The sequence below is a fragment of the Anabrus simplex genome, chromosome 2 (genome assembly GCF_040414725.1).
Source record: "Anabrus simplex isolate iqAnaSimp1 chromosome 2, ASM4041472v1, whole genome shotgun sequence".
Classification (NCBI taxonomy): domain Eukaryota; kingdom Metazoa; phylum Arthropoda; class Insecta; order Orthoptera; family Tettigoniidae; genus Anabrus; species Anabrus simplex.
In genome coordinates, this window is record NC_090266.1 from 863715897 (window position 1) to 863741285 (window position 25389).

A 25389-nucleotide genomic window follows, 5' to 3' on the forward strand; every position below is an offset into this window, starting at 1 on the left:
GTTTTTTTATCTCAGGCAACTGTGCTTTTATAGCCTCTGCATACATATCGTTACATTCTGGAAGGAGGCTGCGCATTTCTTAACATGGACGGAAAATGTTGAGTATCGGGGAATTAACGAGATGCTAGAGCTTTATTAACATTTCTGGAATTCGATGAATCTTTGAGAAATAAAAATCACCGCATTATCTGTTCGGAATCTTGTTAGGGTCAGAACAACTGAACTGAATTCTTCTCTGAATAGCGATAGACATTTCCCAAGGACCGTAAAATGGTCGAGAAACATAAGGTTAATATTGCGAAATAATATTGAATAAATCAACTTATCGGTATGACTACACACTTCCTAAATTTCAAGTACCTCTGAAGTAAATTCAGTCTCATCTACCGAAAAGAGTACATGCTCAATGAAAAGCTGAAATGGGTTAGGACGGAGGAACAACAAAGATTGTTATGATACTTATATAACTTCGAAGAAAATTAACCTATTTAATTGGAAATGTGGTGCCACGAAATCCGTCTTAATTAGAGAAGTTAAATTGTAAAAGGCGACCGACTCTAGACGGAAATTAACGCCAGAAAAATTTGAAAACTTGCAACAACAACCTTCTTATATTTAAAATAAGTCTAAAATTTGTGTAAATCAGAAATTTACCGCTCAAAAGGTAATTAACATTAATTATTCAGTATTGTAACCTTAATTGTATTCTGAAATTTTAAGTTAGTGTTAATTCCTAGAAAACCCTTGAAAATGTATTATTCACAAGGAAAAGAAGTGCATCCCCTTCAATTTTCTGCCTAAAGTGTGATGTATATATATATATAGCTTTCTTACAGATATGATTTCAGTTAATTTCAGTGTCTTGTTAGTATAGGCAACTCAGACCTAAATGGAAATAATAATTAGGAAGCTAACAACTTCTGAAATACGTTCTTTAGGTTCTCCTGTAGTTCCCATAAAATTCTAAAATATCCTGTTTGTGGAACACACTTAAATTTGTAACAAACTGCTGCAATCTTGGATTTTTACAAAACACGCAGTAACTCGGCAGTGGGCGACCATAGGGAAATGTTTTGCTCTAAAATGCGTGGTTTGTGTTGTATAGTCGATTAAATCATGTCTTTCCTAAAGGAAGTTCGGTTTACGCATAAAGCGTTTGAACCCTCCTTCAATCAGGGTTATTTTGCAGTTCGGCGTTCGGCTAAGTTCTGGTGTGGAGTTTGAGTGGACGTGAACATAGGGCAGGTCTCAATGCGATCTATGATTGCTAGCGATGACTTGATACAAGGCCGAACCGATAGCGTCAAGGCGCGTTGGAGTTTCACCTTGCCGGGAAATCTTCAGGTGTCGGAGGCAGTGAAAGCTTTCACCAGAGTGACAGGTGAATCCTCCGACCAGCACATTTCTTTATGAAGATCGTGACAGTTTCCAGGTACGAGTGATTTGGAGACATTTTTAGTTTGGTGGTATCAACATTTGCCCTTCAACAAATCCGAAGAGCTCATTTGCCTGTCTACAGGAATTATTGCTAAAGATAGAGTTAATTGAGGCTAAGCCGAGGAGCTAGGCGAAAATGCTGTCAAGGGAATCGTAGGAAAATATTTTCTACTGCTTCTTTGAAAAGGAAGGTGCAACTGTTCACACTGGCCGCTATGGGAGAGACAATAACAATTGATAAGATACTTGTAGTTTTCAACCCTAACCAACTGTTCCACCACATCGCGTGTGTTGTATGACGAACGACCTTGAAGGCAGTATACAGTATTAATTGACACCTTACACTCAGTCTTTGTTCGACGACGACGTTGGACTTCGCGCTGGAACAAATTCGAACATAATTAAAATCACCGACAAGATGTACAAGATTAACAATAAATTGTCTGAAAACCCAAGTTTTATTCTCAATATTGGGGATATTTTGTACACAGTACATAAACCCTTCCAGCAACGTATGGTGATGAGTGTAATGCTTACTTGGATTACGTCAACCGAAGTTATGGAACAAATATTACCGCAGTATTCTACAGATATAGCCCAAATATAAATGATGCAGTGCATATACGACCAGCTATAGGGAAATCAGCTGTGAGAGTTGATGTAAATCCATCCAACGCCGTGACAATTCCACAAGTGCAATTCTCGTCGAAAGTTGAGAATTTTTTAAAAATGAAATTCTTACTACAGAATTCAAGAAAGCAAATTGCCCCGCTTTCCAGGCCCTTTTGACACGGATATTTTGCTTGTTGTTGAAGCGGCGAAATCGGGAACGGATTTAAGACCTTCGGCTGATGTAGTTGGCCCGGACTCAGATCTAATTGTACGCACTGCTGCCTAGACGCAGCTCTAAGGTGCCGTATACTTGTTCGTTCCGGGAAATTCTACCATCGCTAGGAAAGATCACTGCAGCAGAGAAATATGCAAAGACCCTGGTAGCATGAAGATAAACCTGCTTTCCTTATACGCTTTTATAGGATGCGACACAACCTCCTTTTTGCACGGAAGAGGTCCAATTTCAAGCTCCAACAAGCTACAAAGTGATCGTGAACTACTGAAAGTTTTATGTCCTCTCCGTACCAGCTTTCTCCATAAGAGCCTACGGATAGCAGCCATCTTGCGCAGTAGCCCCTGGGCTAGCTAAGAGCCCGTGAATAGCCGCCATCTTCCGCAATCGCCCCTAGGTCGTCTCCTTAACTCCTATGCCTCCCCTGGGCCATTTTTCTCTTTAAGAGCCTATGTATAGGCGCCATCTTGCGCTGTAGCCCCTAGGCCATCTCGCGGAAATATTCAACAACGGAAACGCGTCGCACGACTGCATTGCAGCTTCAGGAGAGCAATTCATCGTCCATTTGTACGGAGGTAAACGTTCAGAGGGATTTGACAAAACCAGATACAAGAAAGAAATATGTCCAGACCGTTGGTAATAAAACCTGCAAACTGCGGGCGTTCTTCCTACTTCAGCTGCTCCTCACCAGCACAGTCTGTGAGTACATAACCAATCTACAGATTGGGTCTGAACCGTCGAACAGGGATACGATAAGCCTGGAACATCCGCTTTACATCGGGCGCCAGTCAACCTGCGGTATCTCGTACGTTGTCGGTGCAAAGGAGACTCCTTCAGAAATTGTGAGTACAAGAGAAGTGGGCAGACATGAGCCACTATATGCGGGAGTGTTCTGCTTCAATCAGAATATTCTGGATTCCGAGGATGAAGATGATACAGAAGGCAACTGCGATGCCGTAGTTCATGCCGAAACCAAAGGTACCAGGTTCTCCACCAAAGCGAAGAAGTGTTTAATAGAAGACGAAATTGATAAATATATTGAACACGTGTTAATTTTCCATTTAAAAATGAATTCCATCAAGTTATATGTATAAATAGTGTCTACAGTTCTTTAGAGAAAAATGCAGTTTTTATAATTATGTTTCAAACATATTTTAGGCAATAATATTTTAATAAAATTATAGCAACTCTCTATATTACACTTTCGTTCCAGTAATGAGTTCCTCTTCCAATAGCACCAACAGAGCCTCCCTATGATTGTCCATTGCTGAGTTACGGCCGTTTGCGAAACTCCGAATTGTCGGCCGTTTATTCAAACTTTAAGTTTTTATTTTTCTGAGTAAGTTGAGGGAGACCTAAAGAACGCTTCAGAATGAATCAGCATTTTAATAATTATTTCCGTCTTCAATCTTATTTTGCCTATACTATGTCTACAAGTATCAAAGAATTAAGTGACGAACCCGTTGATGTGGACATCAAACTCACATGTACTACTTTCTCTTTCACGAATAGGAAAAGCTATCCTTGAAACATGCCAGAGGAAGAAGTTTTCAAGGGCTATTAAGTTTGGAAATCCTTCTTCATCACACAAGCTACATATGCATATATAACGTTTGGAATATCAAAGTATATTAGCAGGACAAACACTGATTGAATGGACGAACAAAAAAAGAACAACTTTTAAGCTGGTTTTGTCCGCTTCATTAAACTGTAACATGCGAGTAACAGTTTCGCTCAATAAGCTCGCTAATTGTTACAGCAATGTGGAAATATAAAATAAAGAATCACTGAATTAATTATTAAAAATTTAATCGGCTAGAATTCTATATGGCATGACAGTTTCACTGTACGAAGGAATATAAACACAGTTGAATAAAAATTGAAATAATCTCCTTGAGCCTGTATAGCAAAACAATTGCACTGTAAGCAAATAAAAAATGCAGGGAGTGGGGAATACAATAATTAAATTATTTAAAACGAGTCTTGCATTGGATGTACGTTAAGGAAAATCAAAACACTCAGCCAAATTAGGAGTTCAAAATGAGATTTCTAGAACACATGTGACGCGCTGGTGGGCGGTCGGCTGATGAAGGTCCTCTTGCCTTATCGTAATGATCAAGTAGTTAATACAAATTAAAAGTCGGTTATCTTTGTGTGTGTGATCCATTCAGTGCAGTAAATGTTGGTGTTGTAGTGTTTGTTAGTAGTTCTTTGTAGTGTGTTAGTGACATTTACTTAAATTTTATATTCGGTAGATTTCGCATTAAATGGTTCGTATCTGCGTTGGAGGAAATAGGATATAATATCCCATTTTATATGAGTGTCTATTGTGTCGTTGGTGGTAAACTGACTGTGTAAAACATGTTATTATTCGGATTTTTACGTGCAGCACTTTCTACATTCGTATAGGTAGTAGACACGATATTTCGTATAGCACTTCTGTTGCCCTAATCACGAAAGGAGCTATTTATTTCATTATTTTAAACAACACCAGTAACACCGTAAATTTATTTAAAGAAAATGAAACACTTCAATAGAATATATGGTATTTCGCTGAAAAGATAAGTAGTTAACGGTCTTATACTGTTAGTGATTATTGCTGCTATTCAAATGAGCTATTCTGCTATTGACATACAGTTCAGTAAATCAGCTGATTTGTGTAATTTTATATTTGTAATTTAAGTCTCAGCCTTAGTGTCAGGAAAAGTTATTGAGGCACTGCTGTATATGCCTTCTCCTTTATTTTCAATATTTAAGCAATTATGGCAGCTTCAATTTTTTGTTAGCCAGTATATAAAAGGAATAATAATCCGTCTAAGTATCAAGTATTTAATTTTGTCTTCAGCTCTATTGTTTCACGTTAAATTAGGGTATACCTAAACGAATGTGAGAATAATTGAAGTTTATTGGTTGTTATTTTATTAGATAATACCTTGCCTGTTATATTCGTGTGTTCTTTTTTGTTTAATCCTTTCGAAATTTTAACATTTAATTCAACGTCAGTTTTCACTTCTATTTGGGCGTAGTGGTAGCAGTGTAAAGTAATAATAATAATAATAATAATAATAATAATAATAATAATAATAATAATAATAATAATAATAATAATAAATATTGAATTTTCACGAATGCGTTGTAATCGAAACAGACTTTCAACGTATTAGGTCGTATTACGTACATATAGTACGTGTTGAAGAGATGTTAAGTACAGAACAAAAATGGCTAACCGGACACCAGTGGGATCCGAACCCACAACCGACGCGAAATCGGGAGGTTGTGGGTTCGGATCCCACTGGTGTCCGGCTAGCCATTTTTGTTCTGTACTTAACATCTCTTCAACACGTACTATATGTTCGTAATACGACCTATTACGTTGAAAGTCTGTTTCGAAGAATAATAATAATCATCTGTCTAAGTATTTGGTTTTATTGCGGAATTCTTGTGTAGTCCTTTCTATATTTTAACACTTAACGGGAACTTTCATATCTGTTCACGCATGAGAGTAATGATAGTAATAATATGTAGGATAAAGCACAAAAGACTCAATTTGAAACATACACATTGTGCATGGGGATGCCTTATGCATCCTTCTCTAAATGGTATCATATAGTACTATAAAGTTAAGTTTCTGAAACTGCCTGATAGCACATCCTTGCGTGACCAAGCAACTCTTAAGATTTCGTTTATGTTGTTGGTGTTCCTATTGCAACTGTTGCTTCATTAATGGAACATCCTGGTCAACAGTCTTATTACCCTATCGCACTGTGATATCTACAGTATTACACCCAATTTAGTCAGGGGTCAATTTGGTAACGAAAAGACTGTGGACTGTATATCTGGTACCGTCCTAGCATTTGCCTGAATTCAAGATGGGTGACTTTGCAAAACCATTTCTAGAAATGACAAAACGGGATTTAATAAACTTCTCTTCTGATTGGTGTGAGCCAAGCCCAAAGTACTCCTTTTCAGCTTCTTTCACCAGCACTTTCAGGGTACTGTATCAATTTCAGTTACAATGAATATTCCAAATGTCAAAATCAGCTGGAGTAATGAATGTGAGTTTAGTGGTTGTGCATTAAAGAAATCAAATTCACCTCAGATTTTTGATGATAGACAAATAACTCTGATTAAAACTCAGCTCACATTAATAGTTGTATATCGTCGTGATATTTAATTAAACTGGGTGGGACAATGAACTAAAACATTTAGCAGAACAGAATAAATAATTGTGACATATTCAATGTTAAAATTCTTTGTTTGATTATAGGGTCAACGAAAGGAATGGCAACATGATCAGTCAGTTTCATCTGCTGACAACGAGACCGGGTCCATTGCTTCTTACAGTGCCAGAGGACAAGAATATATACAGCAATTCACACATGTGGGACCATCACAGGTAAGAGACAATGGATAGTTATATGTTATTATTAAATTTAGACCTATAATGTAATATGAACATGCGTAGTCCATTAACAAACGGATAATTATCTGCGATTACCGGCACCATAACAACTTCCACGGCTTCCTTAAGAGTGCTCTCCCCATAATGTTTTACATCCACTGTAGGAAAATATTGATTCATTTACCAGTTCTCACAGCAATTCATTTTAAAGATGTCATCAGTTTCCCAAGTTCATGGACCTTGTGAGAGTGTTGTTATGAACTTAGAAACAATTCTCCGTGAGTGGATCAGTGGTAGAGTGTCGACCTCTGGATCCCAAAGTTGTTGGTTCAAACCCGGCAGAAGTAGTCCACATGTTGAGGGATGTAAAAAGTCAGTTCCCTAGTCCATGTTACACGAGGTCGGCACGTGAAAGATTTCCAGTGAAACATTTGGTGTTTACTTGACAATCTTAATTAAAACTCAGCGACAGGTCACCTTAGAAAGATCCGGTTTATCCTAACATTTGGTAGAGTAAAACAGAGCTTCAGAACTGACAACCAGGCACCCCAAAATGTGTCAAATGCAATGCCTACAAACGGTAACAAAGGCCTTACGATTAATATTGTTAGTAGTTCCGTTAGGAGAACAATAAAATGGATGATTAGATTGAATTACATATTGAGAATATTTTGTATCACGCTGTTTTAGACAACTGAAGCATGAGAGAATAGGCTTTATGTGACATGCAAATATCTCCCTTATAGACTGTTATGCTCTTCAGCATTCAATCAGCAAGCTTCTGTGAATTTACTAAGTGCTTCCTCAATTTTCGGATTACAAGTAGCTCTGTGACCTTGTTATCACCTCCTTATCACCAAATCATGAAAATGTGAGTCTAACCATCAAAATCTTGGTTTTCGACTTCTTCTCTTACCGTACAGGGCAAGTCCATTATTCTCCTTGGTAAACTGTCCTCTTCCATTAAATTCACATGACTGAAAGGTATGAAATAGTTGATTTATACACACAGCTTCATCCATCGACTTTATACATAACTTAGCCTATTATCTCCTCATTCCTAGTACCCTCCAGCCATTGTTCGCACCTGTTTGTACCCGCAATCATTCTTGCTATTTCCATATGAGTTACTTCTAACTTATGAATAAGATATCCTGAGTCCACCCATCTTTCACTCCCGTAAAACAAAAGTTGGTCTCAAAAGAGACCCACGTAAAAACAGTTTCGTCTATTTCATGTAAGTGCTCAATTTTTCTTCAAGAACACTGTTGATCGTGACTGCGAACTCAGTGCCTTGGCTATTTTTCATCTGGGTTCATCCTCACTTAGTGTAGGCCCTATAACCTTCCTGGGAGAATACAGAACCTAAATACTTAAAATGATCTTTCTGCTTCAATCATGTATTCCTCAGCTAACATTTCTTCCTACGCACATCACAATGTGACACGTGAGTACCGATTACAAATCTGGATCTGGAAACTTACTTGGAAAAATTCACTTGGAAATGCTAATTTTCGTATCATACTCGCAGTACCTCCTTGTAAGCTCCATGATGTTAGATTGCAGGCCATTGTGCCATTAAGACCATGTCATTGACATTGACCCTCGACATTGAATTCCTCCTTGCCCTTTTATACATTATCCATATATATTATGAGAACCAATGGATGCCTTGTCCAGACCCTGAACTGCCTTGAACAATGAACTCATTTGCCGTGATTACTCACCGTGCCCCAATGATCAACATAAAAGCCTTTGAGTACCTGTAAGTACCTCAACTTAATCCCGTAATTCCTCTCGATGGCTAACATACAGTGTTTTTCCTCGGTAAACTGTCAGATGCCTTCTTTAGATACGTGAGACCTAAACTTTATACGTAAGGTTATTGTGTTTGATTCTAAAATGAAATGGCGTATGGCTTTTAGTGACGGGAGTGTCCTAGGACATGTTCGGCTCGCCAAGTACAGGTCTTTTAATTTGACTCCCGTAGGCGACCTGCGTGTTGTGATGAGGATGAAATGACGATGGAGACGACAAGTACACCCAGCCCCCGTGCCAGCGAAAGTAACCAACGATGGTTAAAATTCCCGACAATGTCGGGAATCGAACCCGGGACCCCTATGACCAAATTGTAAACTTTATTTACGATGCAAAGTGAAACGTGTTACCTCAGTTCTTCTCTGTAGTTTTTCTAGATGACCAGTCTTTGCGCAGATGTCTAATTTAATACTGTTATCTCTTTACATAATATTATTGAAACAAATAAGTATGTTATAAAATGAAAAGTACATTTTGCACTAATCATTTTGACCCTAACAGAAGTTTGGTTTTTCAGTATACCGGTTCAATGGGTTACTAAATACTCCTCTTCGATTGTTACTAGGAAACTGAGGAGAGAGCCATACTTCGATGCATTCGAGAGCTGGGTATCTAATCAGCAGCATTTGGGAATTCTTTGCCACAATTACCAATGCGACCTTTTCCTCAACTGAGCATGCTTGCAATAAAAGAGTGTATATGAAAAATACAATATACTGAAAATAATGAAGAGGGCATAAAACGCCTCAAATAAAAAGAAATCTAATGAACGAAAGATCAAATAGTAGACTTCTTCCTCCTTCCATCCGTGAGGAAGAATACTAGACTTAATCAACTTCTTCTTCCACCTAATCCTTCCTTCCGTGAAGTAGGTTTGAGTAAAAGTAGAATTTGCTACGGCTTATGACTGCTCGTTTCATGGAGAAGGGAGACAATTAAGTCGTTGTATTTGGCATCAGTAATGGGTTGCCTTCGGGAGAAGCATAGTTGCACCTAAATCATGTGCAAAACTGCTTTCCAACAGTCCACTATCCTCAAATGTTCGACTTCGAATGACTCCTTGCAGCATTTCAATCGAAGGGATGTCTTGCATAACGGAGGGCTTGTCACTTTTCTCCCGGGAACCTTACGAGAGTGCCTTCTAGTCACCTGGGCAAATTGCCTTGGAAGCTTTGAAACTTATAGTAATGTCGGAGTGTTTAGAATCGCATTTTCAGTTTATAGCGCCCTTCTTGTATACTAGTGCAACAACGCCAGATGAAACTTATGAAATATTTAAGGAAGTGCCTGATGCCCTGAAAAACAGATCCTGAGTAAGATTTGATCATGTACTAGTATCAAAATATTTTAATTCGCCTCTGAAATTTTCTATATATTCTTGAAACTGATACTGATCTATGCCATGTTCCAGTTCTTTTCCACTGTACACTAAAACAGGGTTCCCAGACTTTTTGTATCTATGGCCCCCTCAGCATATCGCGTACATGACCAAGGATCCCTAGCCACAGAATATAATATTGAATTCAGTAAAGAAAAATAGAATTTTCCAATGTTACCATATTTGATTTTGTTTGCGTAATATAGGACTAATATTTAATTTCCTTAAAAATGTAACTCAATTTATATAAAACATTCTAAATGCATAAAAAATATAAAGCAATGTAACACTTGGGTACTGATTTCAAATCTGGTTCTGGAAACTTACTTGGAAAAATTCACTTGGTGCAGTCCTTCGATCAATAGAATGGATGATGCTGTGTTCCTATGACAAAGCATTTCACAAGCGTTGTCACTCGAACTGAAGATAATCTTCTACATAAGCTCTGTTTGTGTACTTCGTATTCATTTCAAATCAAAATCTCTTTATTTGCAAATGAGGTGTCTATTGTTTACAAAATTCCACTTATAATATCTCCTGTACTACTTACAAATATAGTCAACTGATATACAGTATGTGGAATTACATCAAATGATACTATACAACTGGTATAAGATTAAAATTTACATTGCATTTATTTACTTATTTATTTTTTTACCTATTCTGGAACCTAAGTAGCATAACGACCTGCTGCGTCTTAACCAGAGCCCCTTTTGCCACCACTTTTCAGAGTTCCTGAAGGGCCTTCACAGCTACCGTAGCGGTCCCAGGGCCCTCAAAGTCCCCACTGTACTTCACCCCTACAGGCAGTCCCCTACTTTGGTTGTCCAAACTCCTTAGACCAGGGGATGGAATTAATTTATTCACACACATTTTTTATTTACATTAACCTGCACTGGTCGAATGCCCTCTAACATTTCATTTATTTTCTCTGTTGCTGTTTATTCTCTTCTTGAATATCTGTACAGATTTTGGAAAAGGATCAAACACTACCCCTGGTAAACTTTTCCACTCCTTCACACCCTTCCCAATGAATGAAAATTTACCCCAATCGCTTCTGCTAAAATTCCTATTTTATATTTGTGGTCAGTCCTGCCGATATAATTATTTTCCAGCTGAAGCCTCTCACGGATATCTCCACATGCTTCTTCTTTTTGTGAGAGCAGGAAGTGTACACTCACATGCTTATGTTGTCATGAAAGGCATTAAAGGCAGTACATTCTTTTGGAAATTTCAGGTTATAGAGGATGCCATTGATTCAAAAGTCGGTCACAGACTCGGAGTTGCGATACACGGTCTTTACTGTAAAGGAGAGTCACAATATACTTTGGCTAATTTTTCTTCCTCAAGGGAGAAGAGTTCATGTTCATTTTCCAAGAGGATATATTTGAAACACGAGATTTTCTGAAGCAGAGGCGGATAAAAATGTCTGAATGTGGATCCTAGCAATTTCAAGTGCTTCACTATTACACCCCTTACACTGTCTTGTAGTTCCTTAACTTGCAGACAGGAAATCATGAAGTGTTGGGTAAGAATCGAATTCAGTTTCAGTGATTCGGTGTACATATATACACATTTTCTCTATTATTCCATCTATTTTGTTTCGAACTGTGAAGAGTGTGACTTGCGTTCCTTGCAGACTTTAATTCAACTTATTCAAATGACTTAATATACCCGCTGAATAAGCAACTCTCGCAAGCCATGAGAAATTATTGAAAAAAGGCTTTGAAGTTGAATATCCGCTTGAGAAGAAATAGCTTTCAAATCTCACTTCAAACAAGCGGGTCAAAATTCTGCCTCTTGGCAACCCCCTAGCCTCTGAATGCAATACCAAATAACCTAGAATTTAGAGAATTTAGGGGCCTGGCTTTAATGAAATCAACAACTTTCAAAGTTTCTTTCAGCACATCATACAGTTCTGCAGGTAACTTGTAAATTGTTAGTGCTTCTCAGTGAATTCAACAATGCTTTCACGTTACAAAAGGGGTGACAATACTCACGTGTGCAATTATACCTTCATATTTTCCAGATAAAGCCCAAGCGCGTCGGTAGTTAATCCAACACATTGCTCCCAGTTAAGCGCACTTTCAGTCATGAATAATTTGAGAACCACTGAGATACTTTCAACATTCATATGCATGGGTAAGGTTGAACAAAACAGCAAATCCTCGTGGATCGTGATTTCAAGTTCCTATCGAATTAAAGTTAATAATTTTGCATTTTAGAAATATCAGAGCTTTCGTCGAGCTGTAACGCGTATCATTCACTTGTTTTCACTCGTTTCAACATAGTACCTCGCACATATGCTGCCATTTCTTCTATTCCTTGCTTGACAATGTTATCAGATAAACGATATAGCACCCAATTGTTTTGAGTACTTTTTACCAACTACAGTACTTACCATCAGTTTTGCTGCCAGAAGCACTATCTTCTCTTCAATGGTCTGTGGTTGACCATGTTGCGCAACTTCTAGGTAAACCTGATATGATGCTAAAACTACATTTTCCTCGTCTCCTGGTACACTGTCCGTGAGTCGTTTCATGAAGTTCAGCGAGTTCATTGTGAAGATAGTCGATTGGCTTGTCAGCCGCACAACCATGCATGATTTGGAGATATTTTTAATTTTGATGGTTTCATACATCTGTAATAATAAAAGGAAGAGAGAGAGAGAGAGAGAGAGAGAGAGTGTGTGTGTGTGTGTGTGTGTGTGTGTGTGTGTGTGTGTGTGTGTGTGTGTGTGTGTATGCGATGTCCGGGCAAATCTACGGCACACAGACATCTAAAATTTTTAATATACGTAAATGGAAAGGGATTCAAATGCACCTCGAAGCCGAATTCTTAATTTTCGCGTTCTTTGGTGAGTTATGAACGAAAAACTGGCGAAAAACGTGTATTAGGATATGAAAGTCCAACGTGTTGTTAGCTGGATTTAATGCATAGATTCACTGTCGCTATGCAACGCACATAAGATAGGTCGGGATAGGTAATACAAGTCATGAAACCGTTTCAAGTCCATGGTGTAGGAAGCCGTTTTCGGTCCCCGACACGAGGAGCGATATGCAGCTCGCAATATCCTGAGGTGTTTTGTCTGTGTGTACGTGTGCGATGCACAGCCAATTCTACGGCACGCGAAGACTTGACATTTTTAACGTAGGCGTATTCCTAGACGAATATTTATACAGTGGGAGACATGTTTCATTCACTTAAACTTTTAGGTAATAAGAGGGCCGATGACCTTCGATGTTAGGCCCCTTAAAACAACAAGCATCATCATCATCAGGTAATAAGAGGGTTCTAGTATACCAGCAATAAAACGCGAACTGTACTTTCTTTCAACTTACCCAGTCTTAACGCGGGCGAAGCTGCGGGTATGTGCTGCTTCGTTAGATAAAAAATCGTCATACGACACACAATGGGGCTTCTGATCATATCCAATATGCATTACAGTAAATCCCAGTAGAGGTATTTATATTCATATTTAATATGTTTTTACTCTTGTTGAACAGTTTTCCGGCTCGCGGATCACGTTTCTAGAACGCATTCAGTTGCATCATTTTTCGCATGGGACGCACACTAACTACTAAAATTTTTATTCTAGCGGAGCTCTTTCAGTGAACCGCTCTTCAACCAGTGATCCATATTCTCATCTGCATCTACGGTACTATTATACTTACACTTCATTACTGTTCGCTTCTCGATTCCTGCAATTTGAGTACATGGAAGAGTCTTTATACTAATATGAAATGAATGGCATCAATTGACACGAATGACTGCGTTGGCGCAACTGCATGTATACCACACCAAGTTACCAATGATGACACCCCCAATGACATATATCCGCCACTTTAAGAGCTACTAACAGTCTACTGCTAGCTTGTATCATCCATCGGCTAAGTTAAGAGTCACAAATACTGCATGTAAGTTATAAAACTGTGAAGACATACTTCGTAAAGTTAAAATGATGATCTATGAAGTGTGTGTGCGCGCAATAAAATTTCGCTCTGTAAGTATAAATCACATTATTCTCGCGGATCCCAGGTTCCCCAGGGCTCCGTCACCACATTCTGGGAATAGATGCACTAAAACATTATATTTAATGATGCATAAACACAGATATTTGTTTCAACTCATAAAATTAAACAATGTCAATTTTCAGATTGAATAGCCTAGCGAGCGTTACCTTTTGAGAGCTGACAAATTTCAGTGTTTTAAAGCAGAGTCTGTTGATCACTATTCGAATCTTGACATAAAGCCTAAACCAATTCGGGGCGCTTGATTTGACACGGTTGACTACTTTGATTGCAAGCTCCCAAACAGTGTTAAGATTTACAAATCGGAGTCTTACAAATCAAAGGCTGTCTGTGCATGACACATTGAGTACCAATGATTTTAGGGTTGCCTTTTTTTTTTTTGCAAACTTAACAAACAACAAACACAGACTGGCGTTCTGTCGTCGTTTTTTCCCCGTCAGCGTATATCCCATCAACGTTCACACAGGCAAGTTTGTAAGCTGCAAAGAAAGTACACAGAGCAAAAAAGACAACCTCAGATTTTGTGGTTGTCTGAAGAGTTTAGGAAAATAACATTTCCTCGATGAAACGTTTTCCGTCAATGTGTCTACTGTAAAACAACAACTGAGAGTGCTTAAATATATTAGTTGTCCAACCAAATTGCAGAGAAAACTTTTTCTCTTATTGGTAGTTTTAATCATTTTAAATAATTTTATTGGCTTTACGTCCCAGTAACTACATTCTTACGGTCTTCGCAGACGCCGAGGGGCCGGAGTTTAGTTCCGCATGATTTCTCTTACGTGCCAGTAAATCTACCGACACGATGCTGACGTATTTGAGCACGTTCAAATACCACCGGACTGAGAAAGGATTGAACCTGCCAAGTTGGGGTCAAAAGGCCAACGCCTCAACCTTCTGAGCCACTCAGCCCGGCATTTTTGAATGTTGTACCATTTCATCTAATCTACGTTCTACTTTGTCATTTGAAAGTGATATTTTCACGATTTTACTGAAACTTTCCTCTCCAAGTAAAGTGTTGCATGCAGTTAATAAACATAGTTCTACAAGTGACTCACCATGGGTATGTGGTTTCTTATATTTTACTATAAGTAAAGCGAGATTTTAAGAAGCTACAACAGCCTTTTCGTTCTACATTTAAAAACTTCTGGTTGAATCAAGTTTTGTTTGTTTAAACGAGTTTTCCTTCCCACAAAAAAACTCGTTTAGTTTGTCTTTCAAGCGGGAATGATTGGTAGTCAAATAGCGTTTTAAACTCCTTCATCGCACTGCGTCATTTCTCAGAACATTGTGATAAATTACACACTGAGGCATAAGAAAATCGTTTTTCTCAATGTACGTAAAGCTTAAATTTATATAACCATCACTGTACAGTCTTTTCTTAGATAATAATTTAGACATGTTTAAGACTACGACGCACTACAATCTCATAAAACTGAAACACAATAATAACAATGAATGGGCTGTTCCGAGCAGTATAGCAACCAACCGGCAGTAAATTTACGGTAGAAGTTCATCCTAGATAGAAACAATGCTCTTCTGCTTCCAACTTAGATGCGGAGGTATCTAGCGGATTTGGGGTGGAATATTTCGGAACAGGCCGGTACATAAGACGTGTGACTGAATTAAGTAAAATCTAGTAGTGACGGAGAGAACTCTCTGCAGATTTTTTCTTCTAAGGCCTTATACGAAAGGTTTGGGTTTGTCAGGAATATTTCTTGTTTGCCTAATTTGTATAAATTTCATTCATTCTTTATCACGCTTTCCCTGAAATTCACCTATGCTCCTCTCCAACAGGGGCGTGCCGCGGGTTTAGAACCCATGCTTTACCCGATTGAGATATCATCATTAACCGTCAGCATCAAAGAAATTGAGAAAATGGAATGCCTGGTAGGGAGGCAAATATTTGTACCCGAGGTCCAAGGTGGAATCTGGATGCGGAAAAGATCGGGAATAATGGACTCACAGACCGAACGATAAAACTCAGTCGTATGGAAAAAAATCTATGGAGTTCTATGGGAATATAACAAAAATGACCACTCACGACTGACCAAGAAAACCTCCCTCATCGTCAATGAAGCGTGAACGCTGGCTAGAAGATACCCAGAAGGATCTCACAGATCACTGGCGACTACATAGACTACATATGTACAAAAAATTAACTCACTCAAGTTCACACCAAAAGAACCGACCGCAAGAAATTTGAAACTCATAAACGCGTGGACGCAATTTAGACGATATGCCCATAGCGAAAGGATAACGAAGTTTAGGGAAGATAAGAAGATCAAGAAGACTTGCTCCTTAGGGGGCCAAATACATGTATAGTAATAATAATAATAATAAAAATAATAATTATAATAATAAATATTTTACACCCCTTAAACAAGTGTCGGTCTCTTCGCTTACTCCTTGGGTGCAATGAACGTACAGCTATTAGACTTATGTATCTTCAAGGAGAGATGGGATTGAGGTACGAAATAGCATTCTTGGTATCAAAACCTCACAGAAATGAGCTTCACGATCATTTGTCACTTCGATGTTCTTATAAGGTTAATATTGCAGCATGTCAGATGCACACATTGTCTGTTATTTGCACTTGCCTTGAGAGCACCGAGTTACGCTTCCTTTTAGTGAGCAATTCATGTTGATTTCAATTTCGCAATCGTAGATAACTCTCTTCTTTCATACACTGATATAGCCAAAGTGCTTGAATTTCCTACCACTGCTCTTAGTAAAGCCACTGTTTGTCCTCTTTAGCCTTAGCATTGTCTCCTGTAAGTTAAGTTCACTCTGCAATGGAACGACCTCTGCCTTTCCTGTAATAATTTTCACAGCTTGATCGTTCAGGTGCCTCTTCTTAAAAAAACTACTGAAAGATATGGTACGCATGTAAATTAGATCTGTCCAATGCTGACCAATATCGTTCTTACTTGAAGTCATTTCACAATGAACGTTACTTGAAATATACACCTATACATTCATAAAGCAGATGCATGAACCCGAGATCACTATCATGTTGCACAACTGTATACCGATTGTCACAATACGTTACAGAAATCATTCAAGTAGGTAAGATTTGTTTACGGGAAGTGTAGGGTTTAATCCATCTTATAGTAACATCTACTGTAGGTAGAATGTAGTGCCGAATGACTTAAGATAGTCCAAATAATTAACTTGAAAGGTCCTAACTGGATACAGTCTTATTAGATTTATTCCCTTATGACATGCTTTAGTACTTAAACATTTTTATTTTCGTACTCTATTGTCAGGATGTGCGAGTATATTCATGTTCCAACATACAGTATACTGTAAGTTTAAGCTCAAACTGTCATCACAGTATACACATCGAATGCCATACCACTAACTTGACTTTCATGTAACTGGATGACACACCATCAATGTAAACTTATCTACATATTGTATAAAATAACTTCCTCTATCCTGTCTGTCTGGAACGGCTATTCTCAAAACCAGTGGATGGATTGTGATGCGGTTTTTACATTTCTATCGCGCATTCCTCGAGAAAGGTTTACGAATACATTCATCTATGAGCAAACGGGTTCTGCCAGCAGCTAATACTCTAAAACATTCGAGTTAAGATTTAAACAGAGTCGAGTAAGACTTAAATGGAAGTGTCGGAGTGCTGGGATTTTCTCTATTAATTTCATTCACTTGGAGTTTCTGTGTTCCGTCTGTAAATATTTCGTTCCATAGTCTGTTTAGAGTTTCTACTGTACTTTGTTGCACCTCGAATTTTCTTCATTCAGTCTTTGAAAATGTCGTTTTGCGGGCTACACAGTCACGTTGAGATTGACGGGAGGGGGATATGTTTGGAGTTTCACAGTTAATTTCATGCACCTCGGCTTTCTCAAATTCCGTCTGTGAACATTTCGTTGCACACACTAGGATAAATCATTTACTTTTCCAGTGATTCACCCCTATCTATATAAAAACTGTTGAACCCACCATACTGAGACGGAAAAATAACATAGGTCTTAGAACATTGCACTCGAAAATGGTGAATTTATCAAGTAACATTGAAACTGACCAACAAAGAGAATTTCGATTGTAACAGGACAGAGAAAAATATACTTGAGGAAGACAAAGGGAGTCATCTCTTGATCGTAACAACCATCGGTCTTTGGATAATTCCTTTCCATAGTTATCGTAATTTACCAAGTTCCTGATCTATTGTGTCTTTGTAACAATCACCGGGAGAGCATATAGGAAGACAACTTACAAAGAAAACGGAGAAAGGGAGAGATAGCATCAGATGAATTAACCTATGACCAAAATATATTCCATGAAGTGCTGACTGAAGTCAACAAAATAGTACAATCACTTGCAAGCAAATCTGTCAGACAATTTGGACTTCCTACCTCTGATAACAATAACTTACAGCCGAAAAACAATGGGGACTTCAGGGTGATAATCGTTCTAGGCTACTGCAAACTGTTGCTCAAGAACAACACCGTCTGAATTCCGATCAGAAAAAAGTTTATAACACCATCATAACTATCGTCACAAGGAAGGAAGGAAGGTGAATTGTTTTTCCTCAGTACCTCTGGAGGCATAGGCTAAACGTTTTTGATTAATTTGTTGTTCGCCAAAGTGAGACCTGGTGGTAATATTGCTCTTGCCGTTGCGTCGTCTGGAATAGTAGTCGCTATTTTGGAAGGGAAAAGAACAGCTCATGCAACATTCGATCTTCGTCTTAAAAGTACCGGATGCAGGCGCATGTAGTATTTCGAAACAATGTGGCCTAACACTGCAATTTAAGCCATACCATTGTTTATTAGTAGTATAGGATGAGGCTAAAATGTCGCACAAAGCTTCAATTGAAGCTCTAGATATCTGGGGAATATGAACACACCTATGAGTGGCTGTAGACATTTGTTACTCCGATATTTCCATCAAATCGTACCAGTTGTTACGAGAGCTAACGAAGTGAACACTTTATTAAAACGATCTTACGTCTGACTGGATATAACAAAATGGGCACTCAGAACTAACTTGAGAGTAATCTTACCGTTTTGCTGAAATGTTACCTAAAATCGGACATGTAGAATTATCAAACACTGAAGAAACAAATTACCCTCAATGTGATGTACGTGTTTTAGTAAACAACATTCAAGAATTGATTGATAACGTTTATCCAGAAATCCATGACCTATCTAAGAAGTCGCTTTTATGGCTTAAGGTAAGGGCAATGTTATCGCCGACAAACGAACAAGTTGATCAAGTTAATGACTTCACTGCCCAAGCTCAAGAATTTCACTCTGTAAACACAATAGTCGATAGTGAAGAAGCTGTCCATTACCCTATAGAATTTCTAAATTCTTTACATCCATACGACTGGACACCTCACAAGCTGATCTTGAAAGTGGGGATGTCTATTACAATGTTACGTAATCTACACCCGCCAAAGTATGCATTGGGAAGTGATTGGTAGTGAAAATGTGAATAACAGTTTGACTGAAGCTACTGATTTAAATGGCTGTGGCACAGGATAAATGGTTTTAATACCGCAAATAGTTATGATTCGTTCAGATTTGCCTTTTGATTTCAAACGAGTCCAATTTCCGGTAAGAGTCTTCTTTGGCATGACAATAAACAAAGCACACGGTTAGACACTTAGCGTGGCTGGAGTTGACCTCTGTGAAGATATTTTTATCATGGATGGCTTTACGAGGCATTTTTGTGTGTTATATTAAAACTAAATCTTTTCTTGTCAACTACTGGAGGAAAGGCGACTGACGCCGTATAAAAGGAAATCTTATAAGTCCTCGGTTAAAAGAACACTATCACCTTAAATTCGTACCTGCTCCCGTGCGAGGCTGGGGTGGGTAGCAAGTACTATTAATGAACTGTAGATAATGTCTCTCGTATATGTCTGCTATACTTCAACATATCTACTTTGTAGTAAGAGATCAATCCAACTTTTATTGTAATTATACATTTTTAACAGCATATGTAATTTCTGTCACTCTTTAAGCTTCCTTTGCAGATAGGTGTTGGAATGTTTACTTCTGGGTCCTAAGATCGTGGTGTTCAAAAACTGCTGAGTTGGTCAGATTACTGAGAGGTGGAATGTTCGGTATTTATCTGTAAAAAATAATTTAAACTCAGCAAAAATCATCCAATCAAATTGAATAAAATATAAGAAATGTATTGTCATTAAAGAATGTATAGATGAAATTGACCAAGTCAATCACATAGTAAAATAATAAAATCTTTTAAAATAAGTTTCTTCTTATTCTCTATCAATGCTGGAGACCATGGTCAACTAGTTTATTGAAGTGACTTGAAGTTATTAAAATGACAGGTGTATTGTCAGATTTACTGTTTATAGTTGTGATGGGTGATATCATAACAGGCAACAAAAGGAACTCATGATGGTATAAGAGTGAACAAAATACAGTTTTCTGATGATATTGTGATTAGAGGATAGGATGATAAAGGTGTTCTAGAAACAACCTGATGCTGTAAATGAAAAATCAGATGAACTGAGAATGGAATCACAGTGGTAAAAGTGAGATAAAGTTGCAGGAATGAGGACGGGAAATAGAAAAATGAAGAATATATTTGGAGACGAAGTGATTGAGGTTTCAAGTAATTAACGAAAGGAATAATCATAATTTGGGAGGAGGATGTAGCAATATTTCCGATCAGGTGGTTCACTAATGCTATATGACAAAGATATCCCAAAGAAGGTTAAAGAAATGATGCACAAGGTTCCGTATCTACAAGGAATTGTTATGATATGGCCAGTGATAAAGCAGTGTAAAATGAAATTTCTGAAAATTAAGTTTCATTAAATATATGAAAAGTGAGAACTTATGATAAAGAATGAAGCTAATAAAATAAGAAACTCCACATTATGATGAATGTGTAGGCGAACTATCTATCGGGCTATGCAAGGAGTAACATAACCAAGATGAAATACCACTTATTTAGTTAAAATACTGGTTTATTCAACATTAAAGGACATACTATGTAACTGTGCAAGTCCTCTCTTCAAATACACACAGTTCAATCGGCTTACTACATCCTGAAACATCTGTGCTACGACTGACTTCCAACTGAGTGCTACATCCAAATGATACACACTGAGAGTGACTGGGACACAGCTCATATACTTAAACACAGCTGACTGAGTCCACAGACTTTAGATTACACCACAGGGTAAATGCCTCTTCCAAAGAATCCTCAGTATAAGTGAACATTGATCCCTAGAATTCTCTCCTCAACATTAGACTCATATTTACATTTACATAACCTGAACATCTCAACATTTTAACAAACCAAAACCGTTCATAAAATTGTCAAGAATTACATGGTTTACAGGCTTACTTAACATATCAACTAGTTCCTTGTCCGTTTCAATATATTCTACATATACATGCCTCTTTTCCACTTGATGTTTTACATCGTTATACTTAATGTCTATGTGTTTCATTCGCTTCTGATCCGGATTATTCACAATCTTTATTGTACTCTGATTATCTTCAAATATGGTGATAGAAACTGTATCAATATTTAAGTCCACTAAACCTTTTATCAAAAACATTGCATTTCAGCAGCTTGACATAATGAGATTAATTCTGCTTCTGCAGTGATTAACACCACAACACTTTGCTTCTTATATTTCCAAACTACCTTGTTATTAAACACCTTAAATATACATCCAGGAGTTGACTTAGGATCAACGTCTCTAGCAAAGTCAGCATCTGAATATCCAGTCAACACATCACAGTTGTTTGATTTACAATACTTCACTTCATATCCAAAGTTCCTTTTATATACCTTAAGTACTCCTTTTAACGTTAACTATAGCTCATCAGATGGCTTGTTTTGAAATGTACTTAAATAGGACATCGCAAAAGCTGAGTCAGGTATTGAACCATTTTCTGCATACATGAGTGAACTAATGTATGATCTATAAAATTTTTCCTAATCAGGAGTAATTACACAGTCTTCACTGATTCTAAAATTATTGTCCATAGTTGTTCGTACCGATCTATACTCAGACATATAAAATCCGTGCAAGAAACTCCTCAAATGGCTTTTTTATCAATGTACAGACAGTTGTTAATTTTTTCAATCCACATACATAGGTATTTAAGTTTATTGGATCCTAGATACTTCATCTTAAAATTCAGGCTTAAGAATTTTTCAGTTTGTTGATTTCTGCCGAATCACTACAACAAATTTCCAAGTCAACTATATAAACTAACACATATAATTTATCTTTGATGTACAAACAATAATCATTCCCCGACCTATGTAACCCATTCTCTTCCATTTTCTCCTTAAATTATTCATACCAATATTTTGGTGATTTACAGAGTCATATAGAGATCTTTCAATTTGAGTACAGAACCTGACTAAGCTTCTACACCGGGTGGGGGTTTCAAAAAGACATTTTCCTTGATTTCTCCGTACATAAAAGCAATGTTTACATCCATTTGATGAATTTCCAAATTATTTTGATTTGAAACTGATAACAATATTCTTAAATTTCTAATTTCGCAACGGGTGAATAAGTATCCTCATTTATGGTACTCTGTCAAAAAACACGTGCAACTCGTCTTGCTTTGTACACCATTGAACCGCCTACTTCTTTCTTAGTAAATACCCACATAGTATATATGAACGTTTCAACATTGGTTCCTTTATTTTTACTCATGTATCATTTTCTTTAAGTGAATGTAGCTCTTCCTCAATAGCCCTTTTCCATTGTATTCTATCCATCCAAAATTTAACTTCACTGTAACGTCTACATCTCTCTCTGACTGAACAAATAATGCAAATAGCATCCCTTTCTTTGCTTCTTCAACCACCTTATCCACATCTGTGACATAATCATCATGCCACCGTCGTTTTCTCTTAACTCCCTTCTCTTCTCCAGTTTGATCTGAACTATCTGTTTTACATTTGTATTCATTCCCAACACTGACTTTAACTGATTGAACTGTAACTTCTTGAGGTTGAGACTGGACTGATTCAGTTACTACATTCTTATTTCCTAATGTGTGTTCAACAAAAATCACATTGCAACCTAGAACTATATTTCTCTTTTTAGCAATCCTTAACCTCCAACTTCCAGCTGGAGCATACCCTACCATAACTAGCATTTCACATCATGGATCTAGTTTTCTCCTGAACTGTTTAGGTACATGTAGCTCTAAGTTTACATAAATCGGGTTTTCTACCTTCCCATAGTTCACTAGGAGTTTTGTTACAATAAACAGTTGGACTTCTCTTTGTTAAATAATTTGAACAATAAGTTGCTTCTCCCCACATTTCTTTGGGTAACTAAGATTCACTCAGTAAAGTTCTAGGCTTTTCTATTAAGGTTCAATTCATTCTTTCTGACAATGGATTCAATTCTGGATTGTGTGGAACTGTTGTCTAGTCATCTTTCCAAGAATGAACTTCTCACAATTATAATTAACGAATATAACATCTCGTAAGTTACTTAATCCGTCAACTATATCTTTCCTTCTTAAAGTACGGTACTTATATTTTTGTAATTCAAGTGATCTAACTTTCTATGCCATATTTCTAATTCTTAATTAACCTTACAATTCTTCAAAGAATTACCATAGCCAGCATTAGAGTTTTCAACTTTATTCTTAGCAGTGTACAGTGAACCATCTTTCTGTCCTAAAAGTGTTAATCTATTATTCAAGAAAGTTTTGACATTGCTCCTGTAAAATATCACTTTTCAGCCAACCTGTTCCAACTTTGACACCGACAATAGGTTTTTAATGAATTCTATTACATAATACACATTTTAATAGTACAAGGAACAATTTTGAGATTTACATACATATTAGAATGAATATTCCGTATACCAATTGCCTCAATGTTTATGCAATTATTTTTGGCTACACTTATCTTCTTTGTATATCTTAATTTCACATAGGTATCAAAATCATCTAATTCAGACACAAAATGATCAGAAAAATCCGCATCCACACACAAAACAAGATCAATAACAGTATTAACTTGCTTATTTTCCTCTGCATTGCATACAATGTTATCAGAGATACATGAATTTAAACCTTTCTCTAACTCACTTTCCCTTTGAACTTCATTTTCATCTTCTGCATAAAATGTAACATTGCCGTCTTCTTCAGTGTTGAAGTTATTTTCCCTGCTGTCCATTTTCCATTAAGTATTTCCACGACTCGTCGAAACTGGAGTACGAGGATGTGCTCGACCATGTCCTCTTGACGTTGAAGATCCTCTTCCTCTGTCTGCTGTGAACTTTCCTCTTCATCTGTAGAAGCTTCTACATGAATCGGAATGTTCTTTACACTGATGTTGTATATGACCTGGTTTACCACATCGAAAGCACAGAAAAATGTGATTGCTTCTGGTAACATAATTTTGAATTTTCTTCTGTTTTCCTTCTTCTCCTAACAGACGAGTTTGAAGAGCTGTCACGACTGAATCATAACTACGAGGCATTGAAACTAACAGCAAATTAATTTTATCATCCTCTGATAACTCACTATCAGCGTCCTTCGATTGTGAGAAATAGTCTTCCTGCTCATGAACTACAACCATAATACATAGTTTCATTCAAAACTCTCCTCAAATATAAGCGACTTCTTGCCCCTTTACTTTTAAAATTATCTTCTAAACTCTTGAACTTTGCGTAAGCTGAATTGTGCTGTTTCAGATAATTAAGATGACTATTACAACAACGATGAGTAACGTCTGGGCGTTTGCTTCCACACCGGCATTTTCTGTTTTTGTAGCAAAATCAGCAACTTCGATAGCTTCTAACACTTGAGCTTGACGTAATACACCCTTCATTCTAAACGATCAGTTCCCAAAATATGCACCCAAAAATTGTTGAATGTGTTACATTTTATTAATCGACATTGTCTCTGGTTAACCTTCGCGCTACGTTAGTGAATAAGACGGGAAATAAACTTACTAACCGAAATGCAAGAAGAAAACCTAGAATATTGTAAAAACCTAGTCACCAAGAGCAAAGTGAACAAGGGAAACGAGAGTTAACAGTCGTACATCCTTAAAAATTACATGACATCAACATGCGTGGTTGCAGAAAGCCTGAAACCTATACGTTACAAAAAAAATTAAATAAAGTAAGATATACTACATTAAACTGATACATGCTAGAGGGGAATACTGATATCCATAGTACTGCAAACAGCATAATTAGTTACGTGTTTTGTATTAATGGAGTCTGGGAATGGGAATGAAGCAATTGCAACTTTGAAATATGAATAATGTACCATCTCGGCATTTTACGTAGAGTTCAAGTGCGAAACCGTGGAAAACACCTCCAATTACGGATCTTTGTAAGGTTGAAACCCATCTTTCTCCTCTGTCCATAGGAACACATCTTAGATGTACTAAGTAATAGAGTTTTTTTGTTTGTTTGTAAGTTAATTTTGTCAGCAACATTTAAATTAGACTGAAGATTCTGTCCCATCATGAC